Source organism: Littorina saxatilis, linkage group LG10 (genome assembly GCF_037325665.1).
Source record: "Littorina saxatilis isolate snail1 linkage group LG10, US_GU_Lsax_2.0, whole genome shotgun sequence".
Taxonomy (NCBI): domain Eukaryota; kingdom Metazoa; phylum Mollusca; class Gastropoda; order Littorinimorpha; family Littorinidae; genus Littorina; species Littorina saxatilis.
The window spans coordinates 3217072-3237071 of NC_090254.1; the positions used below are offsets into that span (position 1 = coordinate 3217072).

At 43.5% G+C, this 20000-nt stretch overlaps 1 protein-coding gene across 2 annotated transcripts in view; it reads left to right on the forward strand.

Moving 5' to 3' along the window:
- Positions 1–20000, forward strand: part of LOC138977968 (sodium- and chloride-dependent neutral and basic amino acid transporter B(0+)-like) — an 81203-nt gene that overhangs the window by 4236 nt on the left and 56967 nt on the right. The gene's annotated exons all lie outside the window — the stretch shown is intronic.

Here is a 20000-nt window from a genome sequence, read left to right on the forward strand (position 1 = left end):
AAAGAAAGTACCAATCTGGTTACTGCTGTGTCCTCGTTTTGTTTAAATCTTAAATAATCTTCAAAATTGATCCAGTAAAGCATTTTCAGTGAGCGCTAGGAAACAGACGGACTGTAGAGTTTGGGTATTTATCCAGAGTTTTGTATTGCATGTGGTGGTTTTCGCGATTGCTAAAGCCAATATATTATTTGGGCGGAGTCGTCTTCGCGAAGTCTAAACCAAGAAGATCGCTGCACGAAGGGTGGCACTACATTTTGGGTAAAGAGACTTCGCGAAGCCAACTTCAGGCTCAATTAAGTCCGCCTGTACTCGGGAAGGAAGGTACATTGTATCTTTAAACTAGGGGTGTGAAAATAACGGGACACACCATCTCTCACATCGCTCTTAATCTTTACTTTATTTCCACATAAAAGTTGAGAGTCCCCACAACTGCTAGGCACACACACACACACACACACACACACACACACACACGAAACTGTAGACGCGATTGTATGGAATGGACCCCATGCAACCGCGCAGGTGGGGGACGGATCGCTTTTCAGAACGAACAAAGCAAGCGAGGTAGTGAGAAGATTGACGAACGCCATGTGATTGCCCTGACTGACACATTGAATGTTGCGTCTTCTCTCAATCTCTTGCCCTCACTTGTCAAGGGTGTTGGTTATAGAGTGGACCCCCCCCCCCCCCCCCATTTGAAGACTCCCTCCATTTTAAGACCCTGTTTTCTCAGATTTTCTGTTCATAGCCTCAGGAAATGTAGCCTACCCCCATTTTAAGACCCTGTTTTCTCAGATTTTCTGTTCATAGCCTCAGGAAATGTAGCCTACCCCCATTTTAAGACTCCCCCTTGTTAAGACCTGATTTCCTCAGATCTTTGTTGGTCTTAAAAGGGGAGGGGGGGGGGGGTCGTCGTCCACTGTACGATACAATGGGAAATAAATAAATCTGGTACAAGAAGACTACTGACGCTCAAAATACCGTGTCGTCACTGACTTTTATTGTATGCGCTTTGACCCCAGTGGTGCTCACACAGGGACAAGAAGGAGGTCACAATGATGTCGGATCATTGCTCCTAATGGGCAGAATATACCTGCGCAGAGTCAGCAGCGCAGACGACGCACTGCATATTATTGATGCTGCGATGGGGATTATGACGAGTACTACGCCTGTTTTCTTTTCACCCAACACATGTAGCGGGCTGGAATAATCTGCAGTGCGTCGTCTGTACCGCTGACTCTGCGCAGGTATATTCTGCCCCTAACCATGTTCATCACCCGCAGAGGAGCACACACACACGTGTTCATTAAATGATTATCAATTAACCTCCCTCTAAAAGTTGACTTCAGCGCGACACAAAGAAAACTTTAAACCAAATTGATCTTAAAACCTTAACAAAAGCAAGTCCCAGAACTCAGTATTGCTCACTAACACCACAGTTTCTATTTATTCTGAGAAATCCAAAAACAGAAACACTGCTAACGTTTCAAAATTCAGACTAAAAAACCCAACAACAATGGTTAGTTAGTGGAACGTTTTCTTGTTATTTGATTACACGTATGAGTGAAGAAAAGTACTTAGTTGGGGTTGGTATGAGTTTAAGACACATATACTGACATAGATAACAAGGTGAATCCCCACAACATTGCCAACATGAAATGAACAGTGCGCGTCGTAGACAAACAAGGCAAGGCAAGGAATGTATTCGAGAAATCCCATTGGGGGGTGGAGGTGGGGGGGGGGGGGGGGGGGTTACAAGGAAAAACAAAACAAAGATACAAGAAAAATAAATAAATACAAACTGTTTCAACTTGCGCTGCTTCACAAATACTTTGCACGAAGAAGCCCCCCCACCCCCTCCCCCTCCTCCCCCGTCGTAGCAAACTATCAGGAGCCATCATGTCTGCCATTTGCAAAAAGGATGCACGATCAAAGACGCAACAAGGATGAAATGAAGCGAAAGGGGATGTATGCACGGAAACCTGTTTTTAACGCGCTGAGTACATGCACACATTGTGAATCATGAATTTGCTGTTCAGGTGTGTTCTGCTTGTATAAGCTAGATAAAACAGGTTAAACATGATGCTTTGCATGTTTTGTCTTTGCTGCCGCAGAACAAACGCACACATCCGTCTATGAACTCAGTTGGTACGTGACGCCAGTTTAAGTGTACATGCACTCCTTTTCGTGAAAACATTTCAACTCTCGTACGTGACGCCAGTTTAAGTGTACACTCCTTTTCGTGAACACATTTCAACTCTCCATCTCAGATCTGGCCAGGCTTCGACACATAACACACCCCTAGTTTACACAGAGCACACCCCTAGTTTACACATAGCACACCCCTAGTTTACACATAGCACACCCCTAGTTTACACATAGCACACCCCTAGTTTACATAGCACATCCCTAGTTTACACAGAGCACACCCCTAGTTTACACATAGCACACCCCTAGTTTACACATAGCACACCCCTAGTTTACACATAGCACATCCCTAGTTACACAGAGCACACCCCTAGTTTACACATAGCACACCCCTAGTTTACACATAGCACACCCCTAGTTTACACATAGCACACCCCTAGTTTACACATAGCACACCCCTAGTTTACACATAGCACACCCCTAGTTTACACATAGCACACCCTAGTTTACACAGAGCACACCCCTAGTTTACACATAGCACACCCCTAGTTTACACAGAGCACACCCCTAGTTTACACATAGCACACCCCTAGTTTACACATAGCACACCCCTAGTTTACACAGAGCACACCCCTAGTTTACACATAGCACACCCCTAGTTTACACATAGCACACCCCTAGTTTACACATAGCACACCCCTAGTTTACACAGAGCACACCCCTAGTTTACACAGAGCACACCCCTAGTTTACACATAGCACACCCCTAGTTTACACATAGCACACCCCTAGTTTACACAGAGCACACCCCTAGTTTACACATAGCACACCCCTAGTTTACACATAGCACACCCCTAGTTTACACAGAGCACACCCCTAGTTTACACAGAGCACACCTCTAGTTTACACAGAGCACACCCCTAGTTTACACAGAGCTAGTTTACACAGAGCACACCCCTAGTTTACACATAGCACACCAATAGTTTACACATAGCACACCCCTAGTTTACACAGAGCACACCCCTAGTTTACACAGAGCTAGTTTACACAGAGCACACCCCTAGTTTACACAGAGCACACCCCTAGTTTACACAGAGCACACCCCTAGTTTACACAGAGCACACCCCTAGTTTACACATAGCACACCCCTAGTTTACACAGAGCTAGTTTACACAGAGCACACCCCTAGTTTACACAGAGCACACCCCTAGTTTACACAGAGCACACCCCTAGTTTACACATAGCACACCCCTAGTTTACACATAGCACACCCCTAGTTTACACATAGCACACCCCTAGTTTACACAGAGCACACCCCTAGTTTACACAGAGCTAGTTTACACATAGCACACCCCTAGTTTACACAGAGCACACCCCTAGTTTACACATAGCACACCCCTAGTTTACACAGAGCACACCCCTAGTTTACACATAGCACACCCCTAGTTTACACATACCGTCCTTCTGGAGTACAAGCGGACCTCATTCAACACCCTGGCTGCTGACCGCTGTGGTCAGTTGGAATGTGTTGATGAATTCAGTCATGACACCATCCTACTGTGCAGAGAGGCCTGGCTGTTCAGTTCGGGTTTGAAGTTTGCAGTTATCCCACGGCATACCAGGAGAACAGCAGTGAACGTTCAGGTTACCAAACTGTGAACGCTGTGTTGCTACTGTCAGGGTAATCTTGACATGTAGACTGTAATTACTCCGGACGCTTTCTTCGTTTTGTTTTCCGTCCCGCTATTTTTCTCCCCTAAGAAACGTGTGTTTTCTAGATCACAGACTTAATTAAAAAACCTAAACTCGCCAGCGTTAGGGATTATTACCAAGCTAAGTTCTTTATTTGTATCATAAGTGTTTATCTGCCCGTGCGCATTTACAAAACCATTGGTTCGACGTTCTTGTGACTAACTTTTTGTTTTGTTATGAATTAAACATTCCAATAACCTACCATTCTTGTTGTTTGATTCTCGATAGTTGCCAGCTTTTAACAAAAACTCAGTTCAGGAACCGAATGCGAACTCAAAATTAGAAAATTGTGCATAACAAGGCCAGTTACGCTGATTGAATTCATTATCATAGATACGAATAATTGACAAATGAATCTCATGACAGGTGTGTCTAAATTCCAGCACATCGAACTGATGTTCCTTGGGCTTCCTCGGGTTAAATTTACCCCAAAACTTGTTCAATATGTCTTCACTGCTATATCTGTAGCATGTCACTCGGTCGCAGCAATATGTTCAATATGTCTTCACTGCTACATCTGTAGCATGTCACTCTGTCGCAGCAATATGTTCAATATGTCTTCACTGCTACATCTGTAGCATGTCACTCTGTCGCAGCAATATGTTCAACATGCCTTGACTGCTATATCTGTAGCATGTCACTCTGTCGCAGCAATATGTTCAACATGCCTTGACTGCTACATCTGTAGCATGTCACTCTGTCGCAGCAATATGTTCAATATGCCTTGACTGCTATATCTGTAGCATGTCACTCTGTCGCAGCAATATGTTCAATATGCCTTGACTGCTATATCTGTAGCATGTCACTCTGTCGCAGCAATATGTTCAATATGCCTTGACTGCTATATCTGTAGCATGTCACTCTGTCGCAGCAATATGTTCAATATGCCTTTACTGCTATATCTGTAGCATGTTACTCTGTCGCAGCAATATGTTCAATATGTCGTCACTGCTATATCTGTAGCATGTCACTCTGTCGCAGCAAAGGCTACTTCATTGACACCAAGCTCCAGCTCTGGTATGAGGAGCACGAACCGGAAGTGGGTGACACCCAGCCGGTTGAGAACAAACCGCGGGGTCTGTTTTGTTGAAATCACAACAAAACTCAATTTCAATCAATCCAATTCCGGCCTAGGTGCCTCGTTAGCCGGGAGCTCGAGCGTGACAGGCTTCCCTTCTTTGCGCCGGTTCTATTCCCTCCTTTCTCTTTTTATTTTTATTTTTATTTTCATATTTTCAGTCATGTAATTAAGTCGGGATTACACCCGGGAACATGCCCTTATTGGTTTCACCGTGAGGGCGTACACCAATATGTATTATCAAGGGCAGCAAAGAGCTAGCTCTGTGGTCGCAGTGTCAGTCACGTCGTTTGCACGTGACCAATCTGTGCGGAGATTGTATCCACTACAAACGGGCGCAGTGGCCTTGTGGAAAAGACATCGGCCTCCTAATCGGAAGATCGCGAGTTCTTATCCCGGCCGCGGCCGCCTGGTGGGTTAAGGGTGGAGATTTTTCCGAACTCCCAGGTCAACCTATGTGCACAAGACCACGTGCGCACGGAAAATATCCTCTAATCCATGTCGTGTTCGGTGGGTTACAGAAACACGAAAAACCCGGCATGCTTTCCCCCGAAAGCACCATTATGGCTGCCTGAATGGCGGGGTAAAAACGGTCATACACGTACAAATCCTCTCGTGCAAAAGGCATGAGTGAACGTGGGAGTTTCAGCCCATGAACGAATAATAATAAGAAGAAGTATCCACTACACTTCTTCCTGTGTTGCGCAATATGAAGTGATGTTGACGCGAAAGTTGCGAAAGGGGGAGTCAACAGTTTCTCAGTCAGTGTGACCAGGTTCGCTCAAGCCCGAATGACGATTATTCAGACTGAAACAGGTCACCCAAGAACCCATTACCTCAACTCCTATTACGCATGAATCCTTCCGCGCCATTGATTCTAAATATCTGAGGATTTTCGCATACACTTTCGTCACCCTCCCCCGACCAATGCTCTATTTAATCACTAAAGATTTATAGTATACATTTTCTTTATTCTGCCCTTCCCCGAATCTCAAAACCAACCAGCCCCCTCAGTACCCGCCCACACAGACGCTAACATTACCCGCCATCCTTATCGCATCACCATTCTCCGCAACAGTGATGTTGACGATTTTTGGGTGCAATTGTTTATTCCTCCCACGCCAACACTCCCCCCCCCTCCCACACACACACACACATACACACAGTGAGGCAAACAGAAATAAACACACAGTAACTTTTCTAATCGAATTGCTGCTATCCGCTACAGTGGTTCTTATTACAATTTTCGAATGACACTTTCTTTGTCGAGATCTGCCCGTGTATAGTTCATCTCCCCTGCGACACTGACACCTATTACTGCGTTATCTCGTCACAAACATTCGCCCCCTACACATGTACATAGAATCCCACGATTTTGGGCTTCACTCTCTCAAGTCCCCCTCCCCCTCAGCCCTTCATGCGCTCACACACATAACCAACCAAAACTGCGGTATAATTATAATCCTCCCACCACAGCCTGATTCTAACGACATGCATATACATCATCTTCATTCATCCCTGACAATCCCCCCCCCCCCCTCGCGTGTTCCCCATTCACTCCATCCTCCCCCCCCCCCCTCCAGACACACACACATACGTATATACTTACGTATACATACGCACACACACACACACGCACGCACGTACACACGTACACACACACACGCACACACACACACACGTAAGCACACACACACACACACACACTCATACACACACACACACACACACACACACACACACACACACACACACGCAACACGCTTCTTCTTGTATCTGTATTATTCAGCTTCAATTAATCTTACGATTTTCGAATATGCCTATACATTTCCTTCAATCCACCCCCATCCTTCGGGGCGGGGACGTAGCTCAGTTGGTAGCGCGCTGGCTTTGTAGCCAGTTGGTCGCTATCAGCGTGGGTTCGATCCCCACGTTCGGCGAGAGATTTCTTTCTCGGAGTCAACTTTGTGCAGACTCTCTTCGGTGTCCGAACACCCCCGTGTGCACACATGCGCACGAAAAAGATCCCACATTCACAGCGAAAGTCTCAGGGCTTGGAAAACAAGAAGACACGCATGCATCATCTTATATTATATTGTCTTATATTATCTCTCGTCTCCAATTATCATGATCGTATTTCGATACTTTGACAAGACAAACCCAATGCTGGTGTGTCGAAGAAGACAGCCACAGCGGGCTTGTTCGAATCAAAGTATCACACCATTATCTTCAACGTATTACCAATACCTGTCCCAATAATTTATAGACCAGTTGGTCAAAGAGGACGTTAAACCCTAATAGTCAGCCCATCCTTCTCCGCTCCCCCTCCTCCGTCATCCATACACAAACAGACAGGTGAATCACAAGAGAAGCATTGGGGTGAAAAGTGTCCTCCGTATCGCCCGACGACAAGTCGGGACAGATAACTTATAGCGCTTTTCATATCGTGGATTCCGACGAGCAAGGAGCACACACTGACAATGACATGAACAGCGCTGTAGGTTATCTCTCCCGTGACGAGTGTGTGTGGCGCTGTGTTCAGTCAGCGTAGCATACAAGATCTTTGGTTCAGTCAACACGCCTGGCTGCGTGTGTCAGTGACCAACCTCGCCGTACAGTAGCACCACCCTTTAAGACCTCCACAAGTCTGAGAAAAGCAGGTCTGAAAAGGGAGGGAGTCGTGAAATGGGGGTACATTTCAATCAATCAATATGAGGCTTATATCACGCGTATTCCGTGGGTACAGTTCTAAGCGCAGGGCTTTTTTTAAATATTTTTTTTATATTTACGGACATGAAGAACAACAAATCTGAAAAAGCAATGTATTAAATTGAAGGAAGTCTTAAATTGGTATGACACTAAAGTCTGAAAAGCTGGGGGGTTCCACTGGGTTGAGCTCCTTTCCCCGAGGAATTGGGGGGGGGGGGGAGAAAAAAATAGCTGTCGCTAGTTAGGGGGCGGGGCGCTGGGTTAGAGGCAGCTTAATGGGGTGAGGTAATGATCCCCTACACCTATCTCCCCCGCCCCCTCTCTTAGGGAACTCAGTGCCCCTTATACCTTCGTCCCCAGGTAACCTCAGGTGAATCATGAAGAGAACTATTGAGACGAGTTTTCCGCAAATCCGATAACAAGAAGATGGCGGAGTGAGCTCAGTCAAAAGTATAGGGTAGGGGTGTGGGAAGGGGGAGGGAACGGGAGGGAGGGGTGTGTGGGTGTGTGTGTGGGTGTGTGGGTGTGTGGGAGTGTGGTAACGTGTAGGGGGGGGGGGAGGGGGATCAGAATTTCTGAGTTATTAACCATCTCGCAAGGTAGAGAAGCGTTGAATGGTTGCGGTCATAGCGTTCTCTAAGTTAAGATCTTGTTAAGATCGCCATGGTTGCGGTCCTTTCCAAAGCAGTCTATAGAAGAGCGAACATGCTTTCCTGGATAATGGACTTTAGGACATTATTGTTCGATGCGTGCGTGCAAGGGTGCGTGCGTGCGAGCGTGTCAGTGTGCGTGAGAGCGTGCGTGCGTGCTCGCGCGCGCGTGTGTGTGTGTGCGTGCGTGTATGTGCGTGAGTGTGTGTGTGTGTGTGTGTGTGCGTGCGTGTACGTGTGTGTGTGTGTTTGTGTGTGTGTACAGTGTGTACAGTTTCTTAGCCTGCACTTCTTCCCCGCCTCTAATCCCCAACCCCCAATCAAAGTCCAAAAAGGCGGTCTACTAGTACACCAAGGCTAAGAGGTCAGCTACATGGACAGGGGCAGGACTGGTGTCTATTTGTGTCTGGTTTTAATGTCGTACATTCTGTCCGCTATAATTGTGTAAAGAACAGAGCGAAAAGCTGAGATTAGAAAAACAAAATGAGGTGCCACGTATTTCAACGATATCCTTGTCAGTAGTAACAACTCAGGGGAAACATGTTCATGTATGTTGTGTTTCACAACGCGCTCTACTGATGGTGTAGGCCCTACAATTGTATTTTGGTGTAAATATGCCTAAAGCCCAATTTTACCTCAGATGAGGCTTAAAAAACGAGTAAGTCTTTTCAAGAAAACAGTGATACTAACCTCATACCTGAATCGTGCAACTGGGCCCGACATTCGCTTCGTCGACATTATACTGACTTGTGTCGTTTGAGTCAAACTATCGGACCCTTTTTTTACGCTGAAAACACAATAGCTGTTACTGTTTTGCTCTGTGAGGATTTTCAAGGAACTAGACTAAATCCCATACCTCTTAACTATAAGGGACACCGACTGGCGATGACGCTAAAATAAGACCTAGCTGGGTTTGGTTTCGTTGGCTGGACAGTAAGCATGTCCGACGCATGGAACGTAAAGTCATTGCACGCACGGCTTTCAACCTTCATAGTCACTTTAAAGGATACACTGTTCCGACTTGGGTTTGGCTTCGAGATTTCTTCCGCGGCTCGTGTTAACATGTTATAGTCCGTGTAGCGCTTGCACTTCAAGCGGAAACCTGAGTAGCCCAAAGGCACGCGAAGATTAACGAATAAACCTATATACAGTACTCACAATCATGTCAGTGACCCCAAAGCGGAATCTTGAAACACAAGCCCACGCAAGCTGTATGTCTTATTGCTCACAACGGAAGTACTTGCAGCGGCGCTATTTAAATTTAACTCCACTTAACGCACCTCAAATCCGCATTGTTCAGTAACACTGTCAGTTGGTGAGTGCGCCTCAAATCCGCTTTGTTGTATCATAGTCATGTACTAACAATAGAACGTTTCGAATGCATATCTACAGCACAAACATAGTATTACCTGCAAGGGAATTAAGGAACGAAGGAAAGAAAGAACGAAAGATGACACGAATGAAAGAAAGGAGAAGAAGAAGAAGAAAAAGAAGAAGAAGAAGGAGAAGAAGAGAGAGAGAAAGGGAGAGAGAGAGCGAGAGAGAGAGAGAGAGAGAGAGAGAGAGAGAGACAGACAGACAGACAGACAGACAGACAGACAGATATAACATATTTATATGTTTTTGGAATCAGAACATGATAAAGAATACGATAAACGTAATTTTGGATCGTTTTATACAAATATGATTTTAATTACAATTGACCAAAGTCATCAATTAATTTTTAAGCCTCCAAGCTGAAATGCAATACCAAAGTCCGGCCTTTGTCGAAGATTGCTTGGCCAAAATTTCAATCAATTTGATTACAAAATGAGGGTGTGACAGTGCCGCCTCAACTTTTACAAAATGGCGGATATGACGTCATCAAAGACATTTATCGAAAAAATGAAAATAAAATGTCTGGGGATATCATACCCAGGAACTCTCATGAAAAATGTCATAAAGATCGGTCCAGTAGTTTACTCTGAATCGCTCTACACACACAGACACACACACATACACACACACACAGACACACACACACACACACACACATACACACACACACACACACACACACACACACACACACACACACACACACAACACCACCCTTGTCTCGATTCCAAGTCTATGTTAAAACAATAAGTCAAAACTTGAATAAATATCAACAAGTCGCGTAAGGCGAAAATACAACATTTAGTCAAGCTGTCGAACTCACAGAATGAAACTGAACGCAATGCAATTTTTCAGCAAGACCGTATACTCGTAGCATCGTCAGTCCACCGCTCATGGCAAAGGCAGTGAAATTGACAAGAAGAACGGGGTAGTAGTTGCGCTGAGAAGGATAGCACGCTTTTCTGTACCTCTCTTCGTTTTAACTTTCTGAGCGTGTTTTTAATCCAAACATATCATATCTATATGTTTTTGGAATCAGGAACCGACAAGGAATAAGATGAAAGTGCTTTTAAATTGATTTCGAAAATTTAATTTTGATCATAATTTTTTTTTTTAATTTTCAGAGCTTGTTTTTAATCCAAATATAAAATAACATATTTATATGTTTTTGGAATGAGAAAATGATGAAGAATAAGATGAACGTAAATTTGGATCGTTTTATAACAAAACATTTTTTTTTTACAATTTTCAGATTTTTAATGACCAAAGTCATTAATTAATTTTTAAGCCACCAAGCTGTAATGCAATACTAAAGTCCTGCCTTCGTCGAAGATTGCTTGGCCAAAATTTCAATCAATTTGATTGACAAATGAGGGTGTGACAGTGCCGCCTCAACTTTTACAAAAAGCCGGATGTGACGTCATCAAAGATATTTATCGAAAAAAAAAAAATGTCCGGGGATATCATTCCCAGGAACCTTCATGTCAAATTTCATAAAGATCGATCCAGTAGTTTGGTCTGAATCGCTCTACACACACACACACACGCACAGACAGACAGACAGACACACACACACATACACACCACGACCCTCGTCTCGATTCCCCCTCTATGTTAAAACATGTAGTCAAAACCACCCCCCCCCCCCCTTCCCGCCATCCTGGATAACTTACATGACTCAGGGTGTCTTAATTGGAACGCACCTTACGCCGGCCTCGTTACATGACAAGACGAACGCAAAGACATCATTCAGAAACTGGATAGCGCTTCAGACGATCTCTATGGTGTCTGATATGTCTCATGTGAAAGTTATGACAGAATACCGGCGCCAACACTGATTATTCTTATTAGCTTTACCTAAAGCTAGGGTAATTGCCAATAATATTTAAAAATATTACTACAGAAAAAACAAGTCGCGTAAGGCGAAAATACAATATTTAGTCAAGTAGCTGTCGAACTCACAGAATGAAACTGAACGCAATGCCATTTTTCAGCAAGACCGTATACTCGTAGCATCGTCAGTCCACCGCTCATGGCAAAGGCAGTGAAATTGACAAGAAGAGCGGGGTAGTAGTTGCGCTAAGAAGGATAGCACGCTTTTCTGTACCTCTCTTTGTTTTAACCTTCTGAGCGTGTTTTTAATCCAAACATATCATATCTATATGTTTTTGGAATCAGGAACCGACAAGGAATAAGATGAAAGTGTTTTTAAATTGATTTCGACAATTTAATTTTGATAATAATTTTTATATATTTAATTTTCAGAGCTTGTTTTTAATCCAAATATAACATATTTATATGTTTTTGGAATCAGAAAATGATGGAAAATAAGATGAACGTAAATTTGGATCGTTTTATAAATTTTTATTTTTTTTTACAATTTTCAGATTTTTAATGACCAAAGTCATTAATTAATTTTTAAGCCACCAAGCTGAAATGCAATACCGAAGTCCGGGCTTTGTCGAAGATTACTTGACCAAAATTTCAACTAATTTGGTTGAAAAATGAGGGCGTGACAGTGCCGCCTCAACTTTCACGAAAAGCCGGATATGACGTCATCAAAGACATTTATCAAAAAAATGAAAAAAACGTTCGGGGATTTCATACCCAGGAACTCTCATGTCAAATTTCATAAAGATCGGTCCAGTAGTTTAGTCTGAATCGCTCTACACACACACACACACACACACACGCACACACGCACACACGCACACACGCACATACACCACGACCCTCGTTTCGATTCCCCCTCGATGTTAAAATATTTAGTCAAAACTTGACTAAATATAAAAACCACCCTTGGATAATTATAAACATCACTTGTGGCGTCACGAAAGTCCGGCAAACAGGTTATTCAATAAATTACTGTGATGTTTGTAATGATCACAGATAAAATTATGTACACATATCACTGTGGGATTATATTACCAATACGAATGAGTGATAATTGCAAATATTTTGGCGCTACTATTTCACAAGTAAAATGAGCCAAATGTGATAATTATGAATACCATTGTTTTCAGAAGTACTCAATTATTACTGATCTTTAAAACTATAATCAGTCTCTAAGGAAATACCACTCAGTGGTATCCATTTTGGCGATAGTATGCAGACATAGAAACCGTATGTAGATGTTTCTCAGTGGTATCCATTTTGGCGATAGTATGCAGACATAGAAACCGTATGTAGATGTTTCTCAGTGGTATCCATTTTGTCGATAGTATGCAGACATAGAAATCCTATTCAGATGTTTCTCGGTGTTTCTTGTGGAATACGCATTAGAATGTTCAGATTTGTTTTTGTATCACTGATATAATTTACAAAACACACTGCAGAATTAGAAATACCACTCGATCAGTGTTATAAGTACCGTACGTATAACTCCCATTTTAAGACTCCCCTATGTTAAATACCCCCTCCTGTGTAAGACCTTGATTTCTCACATGTTCTGTTCGTAGCGTCTGTAAATTGACCCCCATTTTAATACCCCCTCCTGTGTAAGACCCAATTTTCTCAGATTTGTTGAGAGATGTAAAAGGGGGTTCACAGTACTAGGTTCAGCGCTAGTGTACGTGCGGTCATGGGAAGTTGAACCAGATTTTTGGAGAGTTTTAAACGAAGATTTCCACTGTAATAATCAATTTCGGCGCCAATATGCCATCATAGGAATTTAAGTTGCACCATATTGTAGTCACAGTGTTTTGGGTCCGCTACATATTATGACCTGCGCACAGGGCATTGTGAACACAGTCAAACCCCGCACAAGCCAGGCCCCTGAAGAGTCATTCAGCAGGTATTTATTTCCTTGATCTTTATGATCCGTGTCGACTGGTTATACTGCTGCGTAAAAGTACTGCTGCAAGGATCCTGTTTGATCGTTTGTGTGAGGGGTTGGGTCTTTACTTTAGTCAGACGGACGTTTGTTTCGTGCATCTCAGCCCTTCCGGCAAATGAACCTGTATCCCAAGGAGAGACCCAACACCATTTAAAATGCTCAATTTCAACAACATCCAAGAAGCCTTGTTCGTCAGCCCCGCTCCGCCCCTCCCCCCCTCCCCTTATCAAATGGACCTTTATCCTAAGGAGAGACCCAAAACACCTTTAAAAATAAAATGCTAAATTTCATCAACATCTTTGGAGCCTCGTCCTCCAGACTCTGCCACCCCCTTCCCCCCCTCCCCCCCCTCCCCCCTCCCCCATCCCCTCCCCCATCTTTGCCCAAACCCTGCACTCCTGCCTTATTTTCGAAGCCCATCCATTTTATACACTAGGTCCTGACCTGGTTGCAAATACAGCGTATAACCAAATCATGTCCCAAAATAGGTCCCAGCTACCTGAGAGGACGTTAAGCCCCCAAAAATTCTGTCTGTCTGTCTGTCTGGTTGCAAACCCCATTACTCCAGTGAGGCAGGCTGGAGGAGGGGGGGGGGGGCGTGTCAACTTTTGCCAGCTTTCCATTCTGCTTAAGTGGTGTGCTGTGAAACTTTGCTTTATTGTACGCACCTGGACAGCGAAACTTTCATGCGAACGACGACATTTAACGTGTAATGTGGCGAGGTTACACACACAATTATGGCATTCCGTTTGTCAAATAATTATTTGGATGCTTTTTCATGGTTTTTTTTCACCAGTTTTAGCTAAATAATCATTATTTAGAAGCTCATGTGCTAAATAAGTAATTGTTTATAAACAATGAAAAAAATTCTAAATAATTTTTTGTTTCCGTAAACCATTCATTGTTTTCGTAAATAATTCATTGTTTACGTAAATAATGTATTGTTTACACAAATAATCACTTATTTCACTAAATAATATTTTTGGGGGGTGGATAAAGGGAGCAGTTGCTAAATAAATCATTGTTTACCTATATAATGCATTATTTAACAGATTCGCTAAATAATAAAAACTGCTTTCCCTAAACAATTCATTGTTTAGGAAAAGCAGTTTTCATTATTTAGGGGAATCAAGAATTGACTTCTAAGCTTCATTTTTTTTTTCTTTTTGTATATACTATAATTCTATACAAGGTATCTCCAAACATTATTTATCAGAAAATGTTCGTAAATTTGTTTATTTTACAAACTGAAATTGCCGTACGAAAAGAACTGAATGCGAAAACAAACAAAAGGTCAACCAAACAACAGCTATTTTAAGATAAGAGTGTGTGGAGAGACCTTGTATTCAATTATAGTAATCACTGAAAGACATAAAACTTAGTTCAGAAGCGAATCCTAGAAACCCCTAAATAATGGAAAATGTGTTGGCTAAACAATCATTGTTTACGTAAATAATTCATTGTTTACGTAAATAATGATTTATTTAGCAACATTGCTGATTGTTTATAAACAATGTAATATAAGTCTAAATAATATATTGTTTACGTGGCGGGGTAAAAACGGTCATACACGTAAAAACCAACCCGTGCAAACAAACACGAGTGTACGTGGAAGTTTCAGCCCATGGACGAAGAAGAAGGAGAAGAAGAAGAAGACGAGACTTTAAGGCAGAAGACGTGAATACAAATCAAGATATTCCCAACTATCCTTCTTGTCGTAGGTGAATGGTGGGGTAGCGTTGTCACATTTTGCCATTTTTACCTTTAGTCAAATTTTGACTAAATGTTTCAACATAGAGGGGGGAATCGAGACGAGGGTCGTGGTGTGTGTGTGTGTGTGTGTGTGTGTGTGTGTGTGTGTGTGTGTGTGTGTGTGTGTGTGTGTGTGTCTGTGTGTCTGTGTGTGTGCTTGTGTGTGTCTGTGTGTGTGTGTAGAGCGATTCAGACCAAACTACTGGGCCGATCTTTATGAAATTTGACATGAGAGTTTCTGGGTATGATATCCCCGGACGTTGTTTTCCTTTTTTCGATAATAGTCTTTGATGACGTCATATCCGGCTTTATGTAAAAGTTGAGGCGGCACTGTCACACCCTCATTTTTCAATCAAATTGATTGAAATTTTGGCAAAGCAATCTTCGACAAAGGCCGGGGTTTGGTATTGCATTTCAGCTTGGTGGCTTAAAAACTAATGAGTGAGTTTGGTCATTAAAAATCGGAAACTTGTAATTAAAATTATTTTTTTATTAAACGATCCAAAAACAAAATCATCTTATTCTTCGTCATTTGCTGATTCCAAAAACATATAAATATGTTATATTTGGATTAAAAACAAGCTCTGAAAATTAAAAATATAAAAATTATGATGAAAATTAAATTTTCGAAATCGATTTAAAAACAATTCCGTCTTATTCCTTGTCGGTTCCTGATTCCAAAAACATATAGATATGATATGTTTGGATTAAAAACACGCTCAGAAAGTTAAAACGAAGAGAGGTACAGAAAAGCGTGTTATGCAGCACAGCGAAACCACTACAGCGCTGAACAGGCTCGTCAGTTTCACTCCGTTTTGCACAAGCGGCAGACTACGGTCATTGTGAAAAAATGCAGTGCGTTCAGTTTCATTCTGTGAGTTCGACTGAGCTTGACTAAATGTTGTATTTTCGCCTTACGCGACTTGTGTTATTTTAAACTTGCTATCTGATTTCCATTCATTGCTTTTCTTTGCTTTATTTCTGTAGTTCTTTTATCCTTTTATGTTGCTTACATAATATCGCGGTTCACCAACCTATTGGATTCCACTCTAGGTAGGAATGCTTTCGGCATGACTGCGTCTGTTAATGTCAGGTGATGACAGTCTTATTTTTTTTTGGGCTCGATCAGCAATCCTTTGTTGTATGAGTCAAGGTACAGAGAACCAGCCGTTGTATGGCTACAACCCACCCCCAGTTTGTCCCAGTTCAGATCTCCCACTTTGTAAGACCTTGCTTCTTCAACATTTCTGTCAGTTTATCTTGATTTTTGTACTACCTCTTTTGTCAGACCTGACCTTTCTCAAATTATGGAGATGTGAAAAAAGAGAGAGAGAGAGAGAGAGAGAGAGAGAGAGAGAGAGAGAGAGAGAGAGAGAGAGAGAGAGAGAGAGAGAGAGAGAGAGAGAGAGAGAGAGAGAGAGAGAGAGAGAGAGAGAGAGAGAGAGAGAGAGAGAGAGAGAGAGAGAGAGAGAGAGAAAACGGATCTAATTATAAAAAATTGCCAAAAAAATAATCATCGACATAATAAATAAAAGATTATTGTGTTTGAATGAACAAATGAACAATGAGTCTTGACCTAGAATTTTGTTTGGCAGGCAGAGTTATTTCCCTTTGTGGGACTTCTCAAAAGCTTCTGCATTTTGGAAGAAAAAGGGTGTTTTTGTATAGCCCCATGAAATTTGCGGAACGCATGCCAGGTCAAAAGGTTGTGATGCACATGCTACAACAGGGTTCTGGCTATGAACATCGCTCACCAGCTTGTGTTTAAAGGTTGACACGCTGACACAATTATGCACAGTAGCAACATGCCCCCACGAAGAAAACTGAGCGATTTGGATAGAGGAAGGGCAATAGGATGGCTACAAGACGGTGTTGCTGCCAGGCAAGTGGCCCAGAGGCTTGCAGTGGCTCCCTCTGTCATCATCAGACTAAAACAGAGATTCCACGCAACTGGAAGAGTGCAGGAGCGACAACGTTCTGGTCGGCCCAGAGTCACCACACACAGAGAGGATCGCTTCATTCAGAGGCAGGCCATGCAACAAAGAATGGCTACGGCAAACAACATTAGGCAACGCCTACAAGCTACCACCAACGCTGTTGTTAGTGGTCAGACGATCCGAAACCGCATACACAACTTTGGCTTGCGTGCAAGGCGTCCAGTCCGAGGAACAACCCTGACTGTTAATCACCGGGCAGCTCGCCGAGCCTGGTGCACTCAACATGTGAGGTGGCAACGTCAGAAGTGGGCTCAGGTGTACTTTACAGATGAGTCCCGCTTTTGCTTGGAACCTGCTGATGGTCGCATCCGAGTGTGGAGGCGTCGCCGAGAGCGCTTCGCAGAAGGCGCTGTTCTGGAACGACAGCGTTTTGGCGGAGGCTCTGTGATGGCCTGGGGAGAGATCCGCACACGTCTAAGGACACCTCTGTACCATGTAGTGGGCAACTTGACCGGTGTCCGCTACCAGAATGAGATCCTGCAACCCCTGGTCGTTCCAGCCCTCCAAGCGATCGGCCCTCGTGCGATTCTTCAGGATGACAACGCACCTCCCCATCGCTCTGCAGCTGTAAACACCTTCATCCAGCAGGCCAGGGTCAACAGGATGCTGTGGCCAGCCAACAGCCCGGACCTGAACCCCATAGAGCACAGGTCATGTGGGACGAGCTTTGTCGTCGGGTACAGCAACATCACCCTCCTCCTGCCAATCTGGGTCAATTGCTGCAATGGCTCCAGCAGGAGTGGAATGGAGTTCCCAGAGCATTCATATGCAACCTGATCCACTCCATGCGCCAACGATGTGTTGAATGCCTGGCACACAACGGAGGGCACACGCGTTATTGACACTGATTCACATTGTTGTGAATTCCATTTTTGAGGGTTGTCACGTTTGACACACTCTAGCTAAATTGTCGCTGCCGCGTTCGATCTTTGCTTTGTTTGTCATTACTCCTTGGTTGTTCAATTATATCATTTTAAAAAAAATGAAAGAATTCGGTCTTGTCTGTTTTGTGTGGCGTGCTTGTAAAAAAGTGATCCTTAACTTTTTTGTGAAGACTATAGTGGTCATGGATGGTGGACTTTATCGTACGTTGGCAGTCAGCGGAGCATGAAGAATGAGAGTTACAAATACCTCCCTTCCCGTGAAAACTTGTATCATCTCTCTTATTCACCCCGTCATCCTCCCTTTGGCCTCACTGTTACCAGCCTTTTAGCGTATCATCACGTCATGTCCCTAAAAGGAACATTTTCCTGTGAGGACGTTAAGGACCCCCTAGTCTATTTTAAACTCGTGTACATCATCACACAGCTGTGTAGTCGTGTGGAGGGCACATAGTATGAAAGCATCATTCCTCTTATACACACGCCCTCGTCTGGCTCTTACTATTTGTCAAAATGCACGCAGCATATGTCAATCCTACAGATTCATCATGCATGCAGCATATGTCAATCCTACAGATTCAACATGCATGCAGCATATGTCAATCCTACAGATTCATCATGCATGCAGCATATGTCAATCCTACAGATTCATCATGCATGCAGCATATGTCAATCCTACAGATTCATCATGCATGCAGCATATGTCAATCCTACAGATTCAACATGCAATCCTTTATATTTAAAACCCATAAAAAGAACTACACAAGATTGACATTAATACATGAACAATAACGATTGCACATCAATCGTGAATATGTAAATCTTGAAGATATATGGTCACATAACTGCCGAGTCATTGCTGTTATGCACATCAAACGTACGCCTTAAATGTGTAGCAATCTCTCTCTGTCCACCTTTGTGCCTGACTGTCTATCTTTGTCTCTGTCCACCTTTGTGCCTGACTGTCTAGCTTTGTCTCTGTCCACCTTTGTGCCTGACTGTCTAGCTTTGTCTCTGTCCACCTTTGTGCCTGACTGTCTAGCTTTGTCTCTGTCCACCTTTGTGCCTGACTGTCTAGCTTTGTCTCTGTCCACCTTTGTGCCTGACTGTCTAGCTTTGTCTCTGTCCACCTTTGTGCCTGACTGTCTAGCTTTGTCTCTGTCCACCTTTGTGCCTGACTGTCTAGCTTTGTCTCTGTCCACCTTTGTGCCTGACTGTCTAGCTTTGTCTCTGTCCACCTTTGTGCCTGACTGTCTAGCTTTGTCTCTGTCCACCTTTGTGCCTGACTGTCTAGCTTTGTCTCTGTCCACCTTTGTGCCTGACTGTCTAGCTTTGTCTCTGTCCACCTTTGTGCCTGACTGTCTAGCTTTGTCTCTGTCCACCTTTGTGCCTGACTGTCTAGCTTTGTCTCTGTCGGTCTGTCCCTTGTTGCCATACGCATGATATGCTACAGTCAGACAGACACACACATAAGCTAAAACAGCAAAAACATCACCAGCAGCAACAACGCAACAACGAAAATATAGCACCACCAACACGTACACGTACACCACCAATAACATTCCCACATCACCAGCAGCAGTAACAACAAAATCAAAAACCACCACACCACCACCAACAACACCACCACCACCAACAACAACAACAACAACACCAACACCAACACCAACACCACCAACACCAACACCACCACCACCAACACCAACACCAGCACCAACAACACCAACACCAACACCAGCACCAACACCAACACCAACACCACCAACACCAACACCAACACCAACACTCATTCGGGTAAAACTCAGCGTTTTCTTCCGTTCTT